The following is a 21,439-nucleotide window of genomic DNA, read 5'->3' on the forward strand; positions in this document are numbered from 1 at the left end:
CGCGAACTTTTGCATTTCCGCCATTACCTGCCCGAAACCGGAAGTGACGTCATTTTCGCGGAAATGTAGTCTTTTTTACCATCAGGGCCTCAGGGCCTATACTGCTCTTTTTAAAAGTTATCTTTGACTTTATGACTTTCTGTGTCGTTTCTGGGATGCTTAGGACTCATATTGCACTGCTGGAAATAGTTTATTTTGATGCATATGCTGCTTTTTTGCAAATTTGCAGTATAATATTTATTTTCGTTTTTCCTGCAGTGTATAAAAATTGGTGTATTTCAAAAATAAAGCTATGAAGACACTCAAAATAAATTTCCTGTGGTGGGAAACTATTTTTTGCAACTTTTTTGTATTTACAGTTTTGAGGGATAAGCCTCTTAAATTTCTCTAACTACAAATATATGTTAAAAAAGCAAAAACGATTTTCAATTTTTTTGTAGTTTATTGCACTTTTTTGCAATTTATGTAATTACTATGCACGTAATGAATACATATTATTAAAATCTCGGCTATAATGGTTGTATTGATGTATAGCAACTTGAAATGCTCCCAAAAATGGCTCCACAGCATGTAAAAATATAATATAAGCTCTGGTGGACTTGGTTCTATGGTAGGTCTTAAAGGGTTAAGAGAGGAAGAGACTCACTGAGCAGCTGGAGCCACTCAGAGCTGTAACTTCAATGTACTGAAACTTCTTCTTTCAAGTCAAATGTGAATGATCATAAAACACTAGTGAATATTTCACACAGCCTGACAGACGAGTGTAAACGTCACGAACACAATGTTGATATTGAAGTGATCAAGGCTACTTTAGCTGCTCCCTCATCACAAGGAGTCACCTGATGATGCAGGAAAGTGTCTCTGGGATGTTGAAGAGTTTGGAATTTCTGTCGTTGGCTCCTCTGGTTTGTAGTCAGTCAGTTTGAGTAAAGACGTCCAGTCAGGTTCACTTCCAAAGTGCTCCTGAGTGAAACACAGCTCATCACAAAGAGTCACCTGATGATAGGATAGGCCTCGAGGTAAACGAGCCGGCATCAGGAACAGGCTACGGGCTCGCGCACCCTGCGCACCCATGCCCAGTATCCTGCTAGCCAATGTTCAATCCATCGATAACAAGCTTGATGACCTCAGAGCCAGAATCAAGTTCCAGAGAGACATTCGGGACTGCAACCTCCTCTGCTTCACCGAGACTTGGCTGAACCCAGCGATACCAGACCACGCTGTGCAGCCGACGGGGTTCTATTTGGTTTACCACATGGACAGGACAATGGAGTCGGGGAAGAAAAGAGGTGGTGGAGTGTGTTTGATGGTGAACAACAGATGGTGCGACAGCACAAACATCTCCCCACTCTCACGCTCTTGCTCATCCAATCTGGAACTTTTGATCGTTAAATGTCGCCCTTTCTATCTCCCTCGGGAATTCACTGCAGTCATTGCCTGTACTGTTTACATTGCGCCTCACGCGGACTCGGACACTGCCTTATGTGAGCTACATGAGGCTCTCACACATCAACAAACACTTCACCAAGATGCCGCACTCATTGTTATGGGAGATTTTAACAGAGTGAATCTCAAATGGACATTTCACAACCTTCACCAGCACATCAACTGCCCCACCCGGGGCACGAGGACATTAGACCACTGCTACACCCCGTTCAAGAACTGTTACAAGGCTCAGCCCCTGGCGGCATTTGGAAAATCGGATCATGCCGCCATCTTCCTCATGCCTGCTTACAAACAAAGGCTAAAGCAGCAACCACCAATCAGGAGGGAGGTCGCTCGCTGGACAGACCAATCAGTGGCCGCGCTGCAGGACGCACTGGATGACGCAGACTGGGACATGTTTCGGCGCAGCTCTGATGACATCAACATGTTTATGAAAGTGGTTGTGGGATTTATCGGGAAACTAGCGGACGACACAGCAGAAAGAACTATCATCCGAACGTTTGCCAACCAGAAGCCGTGGGTGGATAATGTCATGATACGGCTGCGTGGCAGGCAGGATGAGGACCCAATCGCAAAACTCACGGACTCAAGGGATGAACTCAAAAGGCAGCTTTATTGCTTAACAGAAGATGATAGGCAATACAAAACTAGACTGGGGAAAAACTAACATAAAGCTCACCAAGGAACACAGGGAAATCCACGCAGCATGAGGGAGAACGCGACACAGAACTGAGGGAGACGCAGACATAAATACACAGAGGGTTAACGAGGGAAGTGGGAACACACGGGGAACACAGGTGACACTGATAATAATCACGGGACATGGCAGGAGTGAACACAACACTGACGGTAGAGGTGAAACAGGAAGTACAGAGGTTCAGACAGGAGGAGAGAGAGCACGAGTAGAACACAGACATAACGGACTGGGGAAACATGGAACAACCACAAAGCGAGACGAGGGCTCATAAATACACAGAGGGGCACACAGGGGGTGAGAGTCACAAAGGGAAAGCACTCAGGGAACAACACAACAGGGCAACTCAGGAAACAGAGCCTAAACAGGGAACAAAATACAAACATACAAGAAAACTAAGAACACTGGGCCAACATGGCCCAGGACCATGACAGTACCCCCCCCCCCCCCCCCCCCACAAGGGCTGGCTCCCGACAGCCAAAACCCGAGAACCAAGACAAAAACAGAAAACAACCCACCCAGGGCGGGAGGCGGGGGACCAGGACGGAGGGACCAGAACAGGAAACAAAAACGAACAACAGAAAACACAGGAGCACAAGACCATAGTTCAAATAAAGTTCAGGGGGCCGACCCAGAGCCCACCGGCACCAAAGTTCACGGGTCACACGGTCGGGGGGGCGACCAGGCGGGTGGCACAGGTGACAGAGCTGGTCCGGAGGCCGGCCGCGCGGAAGGCGGCGGCGAAGGGGACGACGGAGCAGTTCAGGAGGCCGGCCGCGCGGAAGGGAGCGGCGGCGGCGAAGGAGACGACGGAGCAGTTCAGGAGGCCAGCCGCGCGGAAGGCAGCGGCGGCGGCGAAGGAGATGACGGAGCAGTTCAGGGGGCTGGCCGTGCGGAAGGCAGCGGCGGCTCTCCAGTGTTAGGCGTGCTGGCCATGGCCCGGTGGGCGCAGGACCAGACGAGGCAGGACCAGACGACGGCGAAGCAGGAGCTGAGGCTGAGGCCGGACTGGGCGAAGCACAGGCTGAAGCTGGACCGGGCGACGTTGAAAGCGATGCAGAGGCCGGACCGGGTGTGGGTGATGCGGGGGCCGGACCAGGCGGAGATGGAGCTGCAGCAGGCGAAGCACAGGCTGGAGCTGCAGCAGGCGAGGCGGAGGCTGGGCCAGACGAGGACGAAGACTCTGAGGCTGGGCCAGACGAGGACGAAGACTCTGAGGCCGGGCCAGACAAAGCCGGGGCCAGACCAGGCGGAGCAGAAGCAGATGGCGGCTGGACGGGCCCCTCGGGCCCTCCAGCGGAGACAGGAGGCTGAACGGGCCCCTCGGACCCTTCAGCGGAGACAGGAGGCTGGGGAGGTTCCCCTGAACACCCAGCGGAGACGAGGAGCGGCTGGAGAGGTTCCCTTGAACCCCCAGCGGAGACGAGGAGGTGCTGGCCGGGCTGGGCAGAGCCGCCAGCGGAGACGAGGAGCTGCTGGAGGGGTCCTCCTGAACCCCCAGCAGAGACGGATGCAGAGCCAGCGGGTGCGGGGTCCTCTGGCACCGCGGGCACTGACTGTAGCGGCACAGGGCACGCAGCCGGCTTAGGATGCGACGGCTGGGGCTGTGTAGGGCAAACAGTCAGTTTAAAGTGTGTCAGCACCGCGTAATCCTCAGCTGGTGAAGAAGGCTCACAAAGGCTTCCAGCTGAGGTGGGCAGTGACTGAACGGGTTGCTGGGCTAAGCACTGAGCTGGTGACAGAGACAATAACTGAGCTGACAAACTAACAGGCAATGAGGCAAGGGACTGAGGCGGTAACGGAGCGGATGACTGAGCAGACTGTGGAGCTGATGGCTGCGCTAAAGACAGGGGTGCACGTTGCAGTGATGGCGGGACAGCAGGTAGTAGAACCAATGACTGAACAGGAGACGGAGCTGCTAACTGTGCTAAAGTCTGGACTGGTGACAAAACAAGAATCTGTGTTAACAACTGAGCTACAGACTGTGTTATGGATAGTAATGCTAGTCGAAGTGGTAGTTGCGCTTGTGGTTGAACAGGTGTCTGACTCTGGGTTGCTCTCCTTCTGGGAACAGGAACAGGTGCTAGGCCTGGCCGAACACCAGCCATCCCCACCCGAGAAACAGATACGGGTGCAGGGACGAGCTGGGCTCTGGCTGCCTTTACCCTGGGGGCTGGTGTAGGTGCAGGAGCAAGCTGGACCTCTGTCGCTCCCACCCGAGGAACTGAGACGGGTGCAGGAGGCGGCAGGGTCGCAGCTGACCTCACCCGGGGAACCGGAACAGGAGCAGGCAAAGTCTGGGTGTCCATCAACCCCACCCGAGGAGCAGGTACGGGTGCCGGGATGATAGGAGCCTCTGCCAGTCTGGGAACAGAAGCAGGGACCAGCTGGACCTCAGCCACCCTCTCCCGAGGAACTGATACGGGAGCAAGGGAAAGCTGGGCCCGCGCTGCCCTGGTTACAGGAACTGGAGGCGGAGAGCGAAGCACAGGAGCAGTAACAGACACTGGGAAAATCAAGTTAGTGGAGCCAAACACCGTTTTAGCAAACAGAGACTTATGGTGGGCTGGTTCTAGCAACTCTGCTGTACTTAAGTTGTCCATGTCAGGAGTAGCAGTCTCTAAAACAGTCATAGCACAGGAAGATCCAGGTTTAGCAGAGTCAGAGTCTGTAATACCGGGCACAAAGGGATCCGTTATGGACACAGGAGCATTCACACAGACCGTTTCTAAATATACAGGTTGGGGAGCAGCATAGTCCAGGAGTGGAGACACACCACTCACAGTCTCGCACTCAGCAGGTACAGAGACCGCAGAACTGTTAACTTCACAGTGCTGTTCACAAGTATGCGGCTCAAAAACGGTCTTTTGCTTCTCTACGGTGAAATAATCTGTCTGTGAGTTAATTGCTGCTGACCTGGGAGGAGCACAGGAAACATAGTCGCTCTCAAACACAGGCGTGAGGGTAGGCACTGCAGGACCAGAATTAACAGACCCGGACTTCCCAGACACGGAGTTAATGGCCTCAGGGATGACGCGCACGGGGCTTACAGTGCCAGAGTTTTTTAAGTCAGCCTGAACCGCAGTCTCTAGGGGGGCAATGAACTCAGTCTCATGCTTAATAGGTGCAGAGGTGAACTTAGAAATGTTATGAGGCCTGGAAACACAGTCATTTTCAAACTTCTTGTTTTTCTTTGGTGAGTTACGGACGTGAAAAACAGCGGACTCAGAAAACGAATACTGTCCGAGACGGTCGGACTTGGAACTCGCATGGAAAAAACAGTCAGATTCACTCACCACCGGAGCTCGCTCAGTAGCTTTAGCGTGGCGACGGCGTGAGCGTCGTGTTTCCCCGGGGACTGTGCCGTGAGTTCCCGAGGCAGTGGGCGCAGGCACTTCGGTGATGTCGGCTGGCTGAGCCGATGACGAACCGGGCTGCGCCGGAGAGACGGGGAGCTTGTGCAGCTCCGAGCGTGGAAGTCCCAGGAAGAGCGCAAAGGACTGCAGCGGAGATAGGCTGCTTGTCGGAGGCACGTAATCTCTCCTCAGCCGCTGAGTAACCCTCTTCTTTGTGCGGGACGTGGGCGGCGACTGGGGAGGTGAACCGGAAGTCGAACAGGCCGGAGGAGTTGTGGCAGGCGATAGGCTGAATCCTCCAACTCTTATCACCGTGGGACGATGTGGGGAAAAGGCAGCAGCGTTTGCAGTTTGGAGGCTGCGCGGCCCACCTAGAGCCAATCGAGTCCCATAAAAGGCAGACTCGCGCTCCCGGGCATGCCGAGCCTCCTGCCTTCTCCTCTCGTTAGGGAAGGCGGGGTCTGCACGCTGCCGGTTCCGTAGGGAGTTTGCTGGGTCCATTACTGGTCGCGTTCTTCTGTCATGATACGGCTGCGTGGCAGACAGGATGAGGACCCAATCGCAAAACTCACGGACTCAAGGGATGAACTCAAAAGGCAGCTTTATTGCTTAACAGAAGATGATAGGCAATACAAAACTAGACTGGGGAAAAACTAACATAAAGCTCACCAAGGAACACAGGGAAATCCACGCAGCATGGGGGAGAACGTGACACAGAACTGAGGGAGACGCAGACATAAATACACAGAGGGTTAACGAGGGAAGTGGGAACACACGGGGAACACAGGTGACACTGATAATAATCACGGGACATGGCAGGAGTGAACACAACACTGACGGTAGAGGTGAAACAGGAAGTACAGATGTTCAGACAGGAGGAGAGAGAGCACGAGTAGAACACAGACATAACGGACTGGGGAAACATGGAACAACCACAAAGCGAGACAAGGGCTCATAAATACACAGAGGGGCACACAGGGGGTGAGAGTCACAAAGGGAAAGCACTCAGGGAACAACACAACAGGGCAACTCAGGAAACAGAGCCTAAACAGGGAACAAAATACAAACATACAAGAAAACTAAGAACACTGGGCCAACATGGCCCAGGACCATGACAGATAAAAACATCCGCGACGCTCTGAGATCACGCACCGCTGCCTACAATGAAGGGCTCGTCTCTGGTAATATGGACCTATACAAGGCTGCGTCCTACAACGTGCGCAGCGCGGTCCGAAAGGCAAAGCGGAGCTACGGGGAAAAACTAGAGTCACAGCTACGACAGTGCGACTCTAGGAGCCTCTGGAAAGGACTGCGGACAATAACGGACTATAAACGACCAGCTTCTTCAATGATGAATGCAGATGCTTCACTGGCTGATGAGCTGAACACGTTTTATGCTCGTTTCAACGCCACAGCAATTAAAACTACAAACGGCTGCACGTGCTCGGAGTGCACCAGTGAAGAAAATGCATTCATCATCACAGAGCATGCCGTGAGGAACACCTTCAGGAGGGTGAACACCAAGAAGGCAGCAGGACCAGATGCAATCCCTGGCCGGGTCCCAAGAGCCTGCGCTGACCAGCTAGCACCGGTGTTCACGGAGATCTTCAACCTCTCCCTGGCCCAAGCTGTGGTTCCCACGTGCTTCAAACAGTCCATTATTGTTCCTGTTCCAAAGAAACAACAGCCCGCTTGCCACAATGACTACCGTCCAGTAGCACTGACTTCAATTGTGATGAAGTGTTTTGAAAAACTGATGAGAGATCACATCACTTCTTCACTTCCTGCCACCATCGACTCACTTCAGTTTGCTTACCGGACTAATCGTTCCACAGACGATGCAATATCTCACCTGCTCCACACATCCCTGAGTCACCTGGACACTGGCAGAGGGAATTATGTTAGGATGCTGTTCGTGGACTACTGTTCAGCATTCAACACAATAATTCCCTCTAAGCTTTTCACCAAGTTGACGGAGCTAGGACTCAGCTCATCACTGTTTCAGTGGATCCTCAACTTCCTCACAGACAGACCCCAATCAGTGAGGGTGGGAAAACAAGTCTCCCCCTCCATCTCACTCAGCACTGGAGTGCCTCAGGGCTGTGTTTTAAGCCCCCTGCTGTACTCACTGTACACTTATGACTGTGTAGCCACATCAGACACCACCTCCATTGTCATGTTTGCTGACGACACTGCTGTTTTGGGCCTGATCTCCGACAACATCGAGACGGCCTACCTGGAGGAGATTAGGAACCTGGAGACCTGGTGCCAGGAGAATAACCTCCTCCTAAACATCAGCAAGACTAAGGAGCTGATCGTGGACTTCACTACAAAGCAGGCGAGGAATTACAGGCCCCTCATCATCAGTGGCACGCCAGTGGAGAGAGTGGACAGTTTCCGATACCTGAGTGTCCACATCACTCAGGACCTGTCATGGTCCTGCCACATCAGCTCCCTGGTTAAGAAAGCCCGTCAGCGTCTCTTCTTCCTCAGAAGACTTAGAGACTTCCATCTGCCACTGAAGGTGCTCAAGAACTTCTACTCCTGCACCATCGAGAGCGTCCTGACGGCAAACATCTGCACCTGGTTTGGGAACAGCACCAAGCAGGACAGACGAGATCTGCAAAAGAGTGGTGTGCTCAGCCGAACACATCATTCAATCAGAGCTCCCTGACCTGCTGTCCATCTACACCAAGCGGTGCAAGTCCAAAGCTAGGAAGATTATGATGGACCTCTCCCATCCCAACAATGGACTCTTCTCACTGTTGAGGTCGGGAAGCGCTTCCGCTCCCTTAAGGCCAAAACAGAGAGAATGGGGAGGAGCTTCTTCCCCCAGGCTATTCGGGCCCTGAACCAGGTGTAGGACTGGACTCTCCCAAACACGTCACTATAAGACTGGACTCTCACACACGTCACCACACGCACCACCACACATTTCCTATAATCCTATAATTCCTGTAATTTATAATCTTTCTAATCTTTCTAATCTCTTCTGCTATTTGCACATTCTTTACTGTAAATTCCTAAGTTAATTTGTAAATTTTGTAGTAACCTGTAAATTGTAAATATTGTAAAACTTTTCTTCTGTCATTTAATGGTCAGGCATTGTACAGCTAAAAGCATCCCCCCCCCCCCCCCCCCCCCAATGTCATACTGTGTATGGTTGTGTGTGTGTGTGACAAATAGAATTTGAATTTGAATTTGAATGATGCAGGAAAGTGTCTCTGGGATGTTGAAGAGTTTGGAAGTTCTCTTGTTGGCTCCTCTGGTTTGTAGTCAGTCAGTTTTAGTAAAGACGTCCAGTCAGCTTCACTTCCAAAGTGCTCCTGAGTGAAACACAGCAGCTAAGCTGTTTGGTGCTGTGCTTTCACACAGGTGAGCTCAGGTGAAGGCTGAAAAAGGGGGCGTGGCCTCCTCGTCTGGCACAGTGAAAACTCAGAGCAGCTGCTCGGTCTAAGGAGGTGATGAGGTTCAGAGGTGGCTCGCCATCTCCTTCATCATAGAGAATCCAACGCAAACAGCATTTCCTGTCATATAAACATTGTAGAAAACAGACGTTACTGCATTAAACCAAGAAACACCAGGATTCAGTGACCATAGCAAATATAAAATCTAAACTCTCCAAATACTCCGACGTACATGAATAATACAACACTGTATTACAGCTGTTCTCACAGTGTTCTACCTTTTTACAGCAGTGACATAATTATTTGATCCTCTGCTCACTTTATGAGTTTGCTGACTTCCAAAGAAATAAACAGACTCTGATTTTATCAAAGTTTCATTTTACTGAAGACAGAAAATCAACAAAGATCCAGATTAAACTCACAAACATTGCAAAGTGTGTCAGCAGTGTGTGGTTGTTTCAATGCAGCTCACATCAAATCATCTCTAAATGTTTCCTTCTTATTGTTACAGGGTTGTTCCTCTGAGGTCACGTCGTCATGCAGCAGTCAGGTTCTTTGTGAGTCTGTTCTGTGCAGCAGCAGAGAGAGAGCAGCAGACAGGAGAGAAGATCCTGGAGCTGTTAGCATCAGTGTGCACATACAAACACAGTCCTCTTAAAGAGAAATGGTGTGACTTCCTCCTGGACCTGTACTCTTATGAGACTAAAACAGGTGTGAGTGTCCTTCCATCATTACAGCCAGTTTTCCAGTCAGCTCCTGCAGTCTGGTCCATAGACCTCTCAGAGAGAAAGACCTCCATCCTCCTGGAGCTGCTGAAACTCCAACCAGAGAAGAAACAAGTGGAGCTGAGAGGCTGCTCACATGAAGAGAGTGAAGTGAGGAGTTTGCTGCAGTGTCTGCCTTTTATCTCACAGCTCAGGTAAGTCAGATTGTATTCAGAAGCTTAGTGAAGAGTTTTGATGGAGAACATGCGTTCACCACATTGTCATGGTTCGAATTTGAGGAGAAGACAAACGGCTGCATGGTCTCAGTGGATGTCAGAATAGGTGATTTTATTATACATATGTACATATGGGGAAGATGAGCAGTACAAGGCTCTAAGCGCTGATCTCCCCCGAACAACCACGTCACAAGGTTTTTATTACAATGATGACGTCAAGTCACATGATCGGTATCAGTCAGGGGGAACTCAGAAAGTTCCCCTATATGGCCTCCAGATGTGTGTGTGTGTGGTGTGTATCTCTATTCGTGTCTATTGTGTGTGTGTGTATGTCAAACAGAGAGCATGTCCTGAGCCGACCTCACAGTTAGATATTACTGGAAATGATAACAGTTTGGGCCTGTTCAGAGAGTTTACCTAATATGGACATGAACTGCTAGTTTTTAGAGAAAAACAAGTGTGTATTACATTTGTGCCTTTTGTGAAAGTATATCTATCAGAAAACTGTCCTCAGACGACCCTCCTTTTCTTACTAAGTGTGTGTGCAAACGTGCGTGAGTTATACAAGTACGTGCAAGTTCTTTAAAGGCCTGTGTATGTGCAGAACTGAACATAGGACCAAGGCAGGGTCCAGCAGGACCCACAGGCTTCTGAGTGGTTACAGAACTGTGAAACAGCTTTCAGCAAATAACAAGAATAGTACAGAACAACAGTAGACTAATTAAAGTACTGATAATCTGTATAGATTAATATTCTAGTCAAAGTAACCTAGATGTGATTCAAAGATTATTCTGTCAACTGGTTCAACAATGGTAAATGATTAATGGTTGATACTTCTGCTTATAACTGTGATCATAAGAATACAAAATAAAATATCTCCTGGTCACCACATGCAGTATACACATAGTATATAGTTACTTTACAAAGAAAGCAGAAAACAACTTTTTCTATTAATTTAATCTTAAAGTAAAGTTTTTTCCGTCTCTTCTTGATTTAAAGAAGCTTCTAAAAGTGGAATTTTGAGAAATTTCTAAAATATTTGTGTTTTCTTGTTTTTATGAGGATTAATAAATTAGTTATGTGCTGCAACTGAGATGATATGTTTCCCTCGTTTATGTTATATTTAACATGGAGCGTCATTGTGTACAGGAAGCATGGACCAGATGGAGTCCATCAGCAGTGTGTGGCTGTTTTTATGCAGCTCACATCAAATCATCTCTAAATGTTTCCTTCTTATTGTTCCAGTGTTGATGTTTGGAGTCGTCATAAAGCAGTCAGGATCTTTGTGAGTCTGTTCTGTGCAGCAGCAGAGAGAGAGCAGCAGACAGGAGAGAAGATCCTGGAGCTGTTAGCTTCAGTGTGCAGATATCAGACATTCCCTCTTCATGAGAGACGCATGGATGAAGATTATCAGAGAGACTTCCTGTTGGATCTGTACTCTCATATGAAGGACTGTGAGACTAAAACAGGTCTGAGTGTCCTTCCATCATTACAGCCAGTTTTCCAGTCAGCTCCTGCAGTCTGGTCCATAGACCTCTCAGAGAGAAAGACCTCCATCCTCCTGGAGCTGCTGAAACTCCAACCAGAGAAGAAACAAGTGGAGCTGAGAGGCTGCTCACATGAAGAGAGTGAAGTGAGGAGTTTGCTGCAGTGTCTGCCTTTTATCTCACAGCTCAGGTACACGACATACTTTACATGATTAATTCTTCAGAAGACGAGATGCTCCCTGAAGTCAGCAGTGGAAATATTTTTCAGTATATGCATTTTAATATAATTGTATAATTGTACAGAGGGCTGAACAATGAAGCAGGTTCATCATAACCAGGCTTTCTTTGTGTTCGCTGGCTTGATGAAACCTAAAGCTGCAGTCAGAGATAACAGCTGTCACAATGTGGGGGAAACTTTGTGTTCAGCTTCAGTCTCTGTCCACACTCACATAAAAGGAGGCCTTGGATTTGTTTTTTCCCTCTTCTTCCACACAAAATGGACCAATCGAATGCCGCCTTCATCAGTCAGAAACATGATCACATGAATGGATGATAAAGATCTATGAAGTGAATGAATGAAGTGAATGAATATATGTGTTTGAGCGCTCTGTGCTGCAGTTTATTTGTAAGCTGACAGCTGCACATTAGAGCTGTAAGAAATCTTCTCCTTCCTAGCGGTTCATATCCCGCGATGCTGGGTCTGCTGTTTTGCATGCCTCCCTCCACTTCTTCCTATCCAGGGCGTCTTCTGGTGTAACATTCACAACCTTCATATCATCTTTGATTTGGTCCATCCAGCGCTTTTTTGGTCTTCCTCGTGGCCTGTTGTCACCCAGATCTAATTGCTGGGCTTTCTTTGCGATGCAGTTCTTATCGCTACGGGCAACATGGCCGTACCATCGGCGCCTCGCCTCTTGCATCTTGTTTGTGATCAGTGTCGCTCCCACCGTTTCCTGACATCTTTGTTCCTCATTCGGTCTAGTCGTGTGAGACCCAGAGGCCACCGCAACATCTTCATCTCCATCAAAAGTTGCACAATTCAAGTACCTCGGGTCCCTTGACACCTTGGACTGCGAAGTGTAAGAAATATTTTTATAAATTATCATTGAAAAAATATTTTAATAGTAAGGGAATATGAGCAGTGTTACAGGCACAGCCCTGAAGACTGTACCGTCATGGGCAGTGTGGTCCGTGCAATTCTGCACATTTTTCTTTCTTTTTTTTTTAACAGCGCATTGTGTTCTGCGTCCTGATTGATTGTTAATGGTCTACAGCCAACATTGTGTCTCCTGTCCAGTACAGAATGTGTTCAGCTTGTCAAATTTACATAACTCTTCACTTGCTAGCGGTGTCACTCTGCTGTCCTGTATGTTTGTAAGTTTTCTCCCCAACAAACTGTTATGTTCTTAGTCTAGGCGTGTATTGAACACAACAAGAAATTGGCCCCACTCACGCACCACCAAAGCAAGAACACAAACAGTCGTATCTTTCAAAGTGCTAAGCAGCCATTTATTTGCCTCAGCAGTGAGCAGTGCCAAAAATAACAAACAAAACTCCCTATTGGTCCCTACGCTTTCCTACACAAATGAAAACCAACCAAAAGGCAATTCAGTTACCTAACTTTCTAAATGAAAAACAGGAGAAAACTTAATCAACAAAAATGGCTTCTCACGCCTACTAGGCTGCTGCAGTGAACAATATATACAAGGTGAACAAAATACACGATTGCTACTTTACAAATCTATTTACAGCTATTTTCAAGATTAAGGTACTAACGACACACACACACACACACACACACACACACACACACACACACACACACACACGGGTTATACTGGCAAATCAATGGGCAAAGACACTTTACGACACAACGAATCAAAAACACATGCTCTTCTTTGTTGGATGGTGGAGGCTAGGAGAGAGGGCGGCCAGTTGGCTGTCATCTGGTGGGTAAATACTGGAGGTGATAAACCAATTATCCAATCCGAGGACAGGAAGAGACTGCAACCAAATACTCAGCAGGCACGCCCAGGTGTCCACTTCCTAAGAAAGAAAAGGGGAAAAAACCCACAACCATCCTCTGGTGGGAGGAGTCACACATAAAAGAAACACTGACAACATTGGATCATAACAAAACACAACAATGTCGACGAAACGTTTTGCACGTCAGAGGCTCCTGCGGTAGCTCCCAAAAGGCTGAGGAAGACGCTAACTATGGCACAAAAAGTTGGATTCTAAGACGCATTAAGCAAAGCCAAACAGTCAGAGAAGTCAAACTTGACTCATTGTTCTTGCTTCGTCTACTTCTGTACCATTGATTCATTAATGTTGAATTCTCTGCAGCTGCTCTGTTCCCATGTTCTGAAAACAGGGTTTGATCTTTGGTTTCATTCTATAATACTGGACTTATTTTTCTAACAAGGTTTGAACTTTGTGTTTAAACAAGCGAGAGAAGAGTGAAAATGTTCATACCTGTCTGAGGAAAGTGTACAGCTTGTAGTGAGGTTATTTACAGCCTTCAAACATCTATAATAACTTTAAAAAATGTAGCTGACTACTGTACAGATTTCACCTATCGCGGGATTTTTTAGAACCTAACTGCCGCAATAAACGAGGGTCCGCTTTACACATAAAATAATGAGGCCTCTGCCTTTAAATGGGGGGACAGTACCTGCTGAGTAAGTGTGTAAAAACCACAAATAGTAAGACGTGAAAAATGTGACAAAAGACGCACAACTTTTGACGCTGCGTGATGAACCCCGTATTCCTCGTCCACGTAAATGCAATAAAGGAGTTTAAAAAAATCTCAGTTTTAGATTATTCAAAATGCCGTTCACGTGTGAACGAAAGACCCAAACACATAGAAAAAGCTGACTTTATCCATCTAGGTGTGAACGGAGCGTAAATGAGTTAGTAGATTATTTTCTTGCTACCAGTAAATGATTGCAGTTTACTCTTATTTGTTTAATTATTTACTAAAGGTTTGAGGTGTGAAATAAATTTTAAGTCGAGTTGGTATTGGTCTGGTGAGTAACCTTCAGTAATAGTAATAAATCACACAGCAATAGGACATTAATGTAGTTGTAAAAAGCATGATAATATATTTTGTAATCCATAGTATTCAGAATACGTTACTGTCAGGGTTTCTGGGTCGTTGACCCAGTATTTTCAGTTCATGTTCACTGTTTATCCTCTGTACGTTCCACTTCCTGTTTTGTGTTACGTTACTCTGTGTGCATTATGTTCTAGTTCTTATTCCATGCATCGTTAGTTCAATTGTGTTCAGCTGCTCACTCACCTGTCACCTATCAGTCATTGTTCAGCCAGTGTATTTAAGTCCTCAGTTCTCAACCACAACCAAAGCAGACATGATGCCAGACCACCAACCTCTGACTCTCTCCCCACCGATGTAGGAGCGGTGCTGAGCAGGATCAATGTCCACAAGGCTGCAGGCCCTGATGGCATCCCCGGGCGTGTTCTCAGAGCGTGTTCTGGGGAGCTTGCAGGAGTGCTCACAGACATATTCAATCTGTCCTTGGCCCACGCTGTGGTATCGGCCTGCTTCAAATCCACCTCCATCGTCCCGATACCCAAAAACTCCAACCCATCTTGCCTCAATGATTACCGCCCAGTAGCACTCACCCCCATCATCACTAAGTGCTTAGAGTGACTGGTCCTAGCACACTTCAAATCCTGTCTCCCCCCACCCTGGACCCCCACCAATTCGCATACCGCCAGAACAGGAGCACAGAGGATGCAGTCTGCATCGCACTGCACTCTGTCCTCTCACACCTGGACAACAACATCACCTACGCCAGAATGCTGTTTATAGACTTCAGTTCAGCATTCAATACAATCCACCCCTCACAACTCATCAGGAAACTGACAGACCTGGGCATCAGTTCCCTCATCTGCAAATGGTTACTGGACTTCCTGACCAACCGCCCCCAACACGTCCGGCTGGATAACCGCTGCTCATCTACCATCACGATGAACACCGGTGTACCACAAGGCTGTGTGATGAGCCCTTTCCTCTACTCCCTCTTCACCCATGACTGCAGACCTGCTGATGGTTCCAACACCATCATTAAGTTTGCAGATGACACCACGGTGATTGGCCTCATCAGTGACAACGACGAGGCCGCCTACAGGGAGGAGGTGGATCGTCTGGCTGAGTGGTGCGACAGAAACAACCTGCTGCTTAACACCGAGAAGACCAAGGAGCTCATCGTGGACTACAGGAGGAATGCTGACCCACATCCACCCATCCACATTAAGGGGACGGCTGTGGAGCGTGTGAGCAGCTTCAAGTTCCTGGGAGTCCACATCTCCGAGGATCTCACCTGGACGACCAACTGCTCCAAGCTGGTCAAGAAGGCTCACCAGCGCCTCTTCTTCTTGAGGACTGAGGAAGAACCACCTGTCCTCAGACATCCTGGTGAACTTCTATCGTTGCACCATCGAGAGCATCCTGACCAACTGTATAACAGTCTGGTACGGGAACTGCTCTGCCTCGGACCGGAAGGCGTTGCAGAGGGTCGTGAAAACTGCCCAGCGCATCGCCGGAGCACCACTTCCTGCCATAAAAGACATCTACAGGAAGCGGTGTCTGAAAAGGGCTGGGAAAATCATCAAAGACCCCAGTCACCCATCACATGGACTCTTCACCCTCCTGCCCTCTGGGAGGCGCCACAGGAGCCTCCGGACTAAGACCACCAGGTACCGGAACAGCTTCTTCCCCACAGCTGTCAGACTCCTGAACTCTGCCTCCTGACATCTGACCCACGTTAAACTCATGGACTGAACATACACACCCCCACAATGGACAACTGTACCCTCAAACACACAATAATAACATGGAGTGAACCACCACTCACAACCACCAGCACTTTATATAGCCTCTGTAGAAACTATCTACACCCTCACTTATCTTAACTGCACTACTGTATAGCTCTGTGTAAATAATCATTCTGTACATTCGATAATCTTTAATCCTACAACTGTTTACAACTTGCATAGTTCCCATTTCTGTATAGCTGTATATCCCAGATTCTGTAAAGTTATTTATTTCATATTCTGTATAGTTTTTCATATTTATATCCTGTTCATAGCCTGTACATAGCTTGTACACACTACAGCCTGTACATACTTATAGTTATAGAATATTCACAACATACTTCATACCATGTACTTTATAACATACCATAATAAACCCATTTCTGTAATATACTCACATATCTATATTATTGCTAATATATATTGTAATATATCTATATCACTAAAGCACTTCTGGATGGATGCAAACTGCATTTCGTTGCCCTCTACCTGTGCATGTGCAATGACAATAAAGTTGAATTCTATTCTATTCTATTCTATTCTATTCTCTCCTGGTCAGCGTCGCGTCGCGTCATTAATGTTGTCACTACTGTCTATGCCCCATGTTTGCCTTCCAAGTCCAGATCAGTCAGCCGTTCATTCAGTTATTCAGTCAGTCAGCCATCTCCTGTTTTCGTCATTCGTCCCTCACAATAAACACCCTGCATCTTCACCGTGAGTCCTGCGTTTGAGTCCTTTTCTCCACATCCACTCAGCAACCCCTGACAGTTACAAAATACCTTTTGGGGCATGTAATCTGTAATCTGTAGTGGAATACATTTGAAAACTTACCTTCCCAACACTGACTGTGAGTCAGAAACAGTCTAAATACTATGCTCAGCTGCTCTGATGGAAGACGGCTTTAAAATGGACTTTCATTATATACAGGACACACATAGGCAAGTCCATCAGCAGTGTGTGGCTGTTTTTATGCAGCTCACATCAAATCATCACTGAATGTTTCCTTCTTATTGTTCCAGAGTTGATGCTGAGACATCAGATGAAGACAGAACGAGGATCTTTGTGTGTCTGTTCTGTGCAGCAGCAGAGAGAGAGCAGCAGACAGGAGAGAAGATCCTGGAGCTGTTAGCATCAGTGTGCACATACAAAAACAGTCCTCTTAAAGTGAAATGGTGTGACTTCCTCCTGGACCTGTACTCTTATGAGACTAAAACAGGTCTGAGTGTCCTTCCATCATTACAGCCAGTTTTCCAGTCAGCTCCTGCAGTCTGGTCCATAGACCTCTCAGAGAGAAAGACCTCCATCCTCCTGGAGCTGCTGAAACTCCAACCAGAGAAGAAACAAGTGGAGCTGACAGGCTGCTCACATGAAGAGAGTGAAGTGAGGAGTTTGCTGCAGTGTCTGCCTTTTATCTCACAGCTCAGGTAAATGACACGTTCTTCACACAATAAAGTCTGTCTATCAATAAATGAGTGCTGAAAATAATTCATGAAAATATTTTAGCTCTATTTGACAATTTAGTTGCTGCTTGATTGAAGCCAGTTTATAGAAATGAGTCCACAAATTTGTAACGTTTACCTTCAACAGTTTTTTAACATGTGACAGTTTGTCTGTGAGAATAAAACTGCACTTAGTGACATTTACAGCATCACTAAGACCTCCTGGGAAAAAAAGCTTCATTAAAAATATTAATAAAAATTGTACTGTTAAGGTATTTATGTGTTTCTGATGGGCTTTAAAACAAAACAGCATCAAGCAGCTGTCACTGCAGAGGGAAACAGTTTGAGTCATCCAGGATGTTCAACTTCAGCCTGCATTTGGGGCCTCTCTTCTCCACATCCACACAACGACCATTCATACGTTATTTCTGTCTTCTTTCACACAAAGTAGACCCACTGATTTCACCTCCATTAATAAGAAATATTGTTACATTAACAGGTGACACAGAGCTATAAACAGTTTTGGGTAAGTTACTTTAAAATAGTAAGTTAGTTACATTACTAGTTACTTCTCTCAAAAGTAACTCAGTTACTTCAAGTTACTCGTTACTTTCAAAGTAACTAGTTACTAGGGAAAGTAACTTTGGTTTTACTCAGAATTCTCTTGTTAATGTGTTGCTTCCATAACTTTGCCAGTCTTCTAGCTTGCTTACTTGCCACAGTGCACTGTGCCACCTACCAATAGAAAGGAAAAGATAATGTGCATATTTCCACGAGAGAAATCCCACGCCTGGACCGTCATTGACTGCTGCCATGATTCTAGCCTACGTCACAGCGTCATGTGCGCCTTTTACATCCAACACAAAAACTGCAGTCGTGGTGCTTTGATTGTACTCAGAACTCGGAAATTCTGCCTTCTGAATAGGAAGATGTTGGTAACACCAGACTGCAGATGAGCTGCATACAGGGCTGGACTGGGACAAATAAATCGTCCCGGGCATTTTGACTAGAGACCGGCCCACCATTATAGGAAAAATCATAAAGCCTTTGAATGAAAACAAACACTGTTGTGACAGTGATGTACACTGTTCTGATGATATATATGCATCAATCTATCAATCGTTTGTTGTAAGATTCAGATAAATATTTATTAAAAGCTAGACATTTTAAATGAGAATAAGAAAGAAAAGTATTTCTTTGTGCCCCCCTTTCCCTGTTAATGCTCTACCTGGCCCCCCTGGCAACACTTTGCTAGATCCGCACCTGCACAGTTACCAGCTGTCAGCTACCTAAAAAAGGATCCTGGTGTTATTTGTCTCTCAGAAACAGTTCATAACTTCCCTTCAACTCATTCATGTCACCTAAAAGGTAAACCCGTTTCTCCATCACAGCTCTGATGATCCAGTAAGGACATCTCCTGGTTTCATCTTCATGTTTCCCTCTCACCAGATAACCAAACCATATCATGACCAGCTGCTTTTTTGCAGCTGTGGCTCCAGCAAACATCAGCTGATACTAGAAATTAATATTAAATAAATTCTAACAATAGCTGATCAAGCTTAAACATGCTGCTGTTGTTTAGCGCGATATCCGCTGGTTTCCTCTTTCGGCGCAAAGTGGGCGATAAACAAACAAGAGAGCCGATCAGCTGATCACTGATCAGTTTCATGATTGAAGTAGAAACGGGAGAGGGAGGGGAGAGAATGAAAGAAGAAGAGGCAGCTGTGCAGCATAAAGACAGAATAACTCCAGCTTTGTGCTTTTTTCATTGCAGCTGAATTACGGGACAAACTGTTCCTTTTCAACCTCAATAAGAAACGCGTAATATTTTCTCTGAATACCAGACGGGACGGTTGGCAACTCTAATAACTTATGAACAAAATAAAGTTCAACATCATTAACTTCATAGCACCACCCAGCTGTATAGAAACTCCGTCATGCTAGCTAGCACGCAGTACGGAAAAAGTCAGCATAACTAAATAAACTCCACCTAAACTTGGTTCATATCTGACCCAGAGAGACTGCAGGTCATAACTTCTTACCTGAAGTTCAGTTCACACTTGGACCGGCGGCCGCCTCGGGTCTCTTTTTCTTCATCCACTTGCTGGCTTCCACCACTTGCTAATGTTACTGAATCTGTGGAAGCTCCGCGATAGCCACCACATGAAGTAACGGAGTAACGAGCCTATCTAAATCCCAGTAACGAGTACGCGTTCCTGGTTTTGGCATAATAACTAGTTACCGTGCTCGTTACCACAATAATAACATAGTTACTGTAACGCGTTACTTAATAACGCGTTAGTCCCAACACTGGCTATAAACAATATGTAACTATAACAACACAGGCAACACTGTTGCTGCATCAAAGGAGACTAAGTGATGCTGGTAGCAATCATTAACATGTCAATGAATGAATGTGTGTGAGCGCTCTGTGCTGCAGTTTATTTGTAAGCTGACAGCTGCACATTAAGCTGTGACACTTTGACCTCGATCCACTTAAACATGAAAGGTTACTCGCTGCATTCAGCTCTGACACACAATCTGGTGAGGAGTTTGTCACCACATCAAAGTGACGTTCATGTTGTTGGTGGATCTTCTCTGTGATAAATGGACTAAACACAGACTGATGGATGTTCTGATGTGTGAAACAGATGTGCAGCAGATTAGGCTCCACATCTGTTTCACACTGCATCAGCAGCTGCATACATGGAAACTTGTGTGACCATGTGGCTCACAGACTGTGCTGCTCAGAGCAGACTGGACATAAAAGAATCAGAGAAAATGTGTCACTTACAGCTGATTTTAATTCTGACGCTCTGAACATAACCTGATCTACACCAGGCTGTGTTCAGCATCTGTTACCATGGTGATATAGCCAGGTACAGAGAGCTAGTCTGGTGAAACTAAACACTGACAGGAGGCTCAACGTGGCCACGAACATGTAAATCTTTGTGTTTAAGACGTTTCTGAACCAGAAAATATTAATTGAGTCTAATTTCAGTGTAAACAATCTTAATCTAAATGAATTAACTGTAAAATGTTAGTAAATATGTGATTTCCACGTGTGTGATGTGAGCAGCAGGTGAAGCTGCTGTTGTAGATGTTGTGTTCCCCTCTGTGTGTTTCTGTATTGTTGATGTTTAGTGTTTTGCTGCTAACACTTTATAACAGCTGCACACTCTTCAGCATTAGTGTTAGTTAATACTTGTTTCATCATTTATGAAGCATTGCTCCTCCTCAGTATGTCGTTCATAAACATGGATACACATGATGAAGTTTTGCTGAAGAGGCTCAAATATAACATGTTCAATGACAGCAGTCTGATACGTTTCCAATGATGGACGAACACTTTCTAAAGTTGTACATGTGTTACAGATATTCCTGAGTTAATTCAGACAGTTACTGGTTGTTAGTGAAGCATGTTGTGTGAGCTGGTCTAAAGTGAGGCCCATCCATGACTTCCAAAGCATTTATCACATAACCTGAAAGCTCAGCAGGACCTGGAGACGCCAGCAGGTCTGAGCTGTCTTCATGACAGGAAAAGGAAAACGCACAAAGTGATACAGAACATACAAATTGATCACACAGTGCAAACATAACTCACTGAAGGTTTGCAGAATATTAAATGAGCAGGGCCAGAGTGTGAGTTTGAGGCTTTAAGAGAGGAAGAGACTCAGAGGAAGAGATTAACTTCAATGTCTGAAACTTCTTCTTCAAGTCAAAAGTGAATGATCACAAAACACTAGTGAATATTTCACACAGCGTCACAGACGAGTGTAAACAGCACGAACACAGTGTTGATATTGAAGCGATCAAGGCTACTTTAGCTGC

General features: G+C 46.6%; 1 protein-coding gene and 1 long non-coding RNA gene across 2 annotated transcripts in view; both read left to right on the plus strand.

Annotated features, from left to right (window-relative positions):
• Window positions 1-21,439, plus strand: part of LOC120747020 — a 75,339-nt gene that overhangs the window by 8,536 nt on the left and 45,364 nt on the right. The window lies entirely within an intron of this gene.
• LOC120747021 overlaps window positions 17,541-21,439 on the plus strand; it is a 10,948-nt gene continuing 7,049 nt past the window's right edge. The window contains exon 1 of the long non-coding RNA XR_005699025.1: window positions 17,541-17,593. This is a non-coding gene — a long non-coding RNA (uncharacterized LOC120747021). The remainder of the gene's footprint in view (window positions 17,594-21,439) is intronic.

This window comes from Simochromis diagramma, unplaced genomic scaffold, assembly GCF_900408965.1.
Source record: "Simochromis diagramma unplaced genomic scaffold, fSimDia1.1 OVJJ01000414.1, whole genome shotgun sequence".
NCBI lineage: Eukaryota > Metazoa > Chordata > Actinopteri > Cichliformes > Cichlidae > Simochromis > Simochromis diagramma.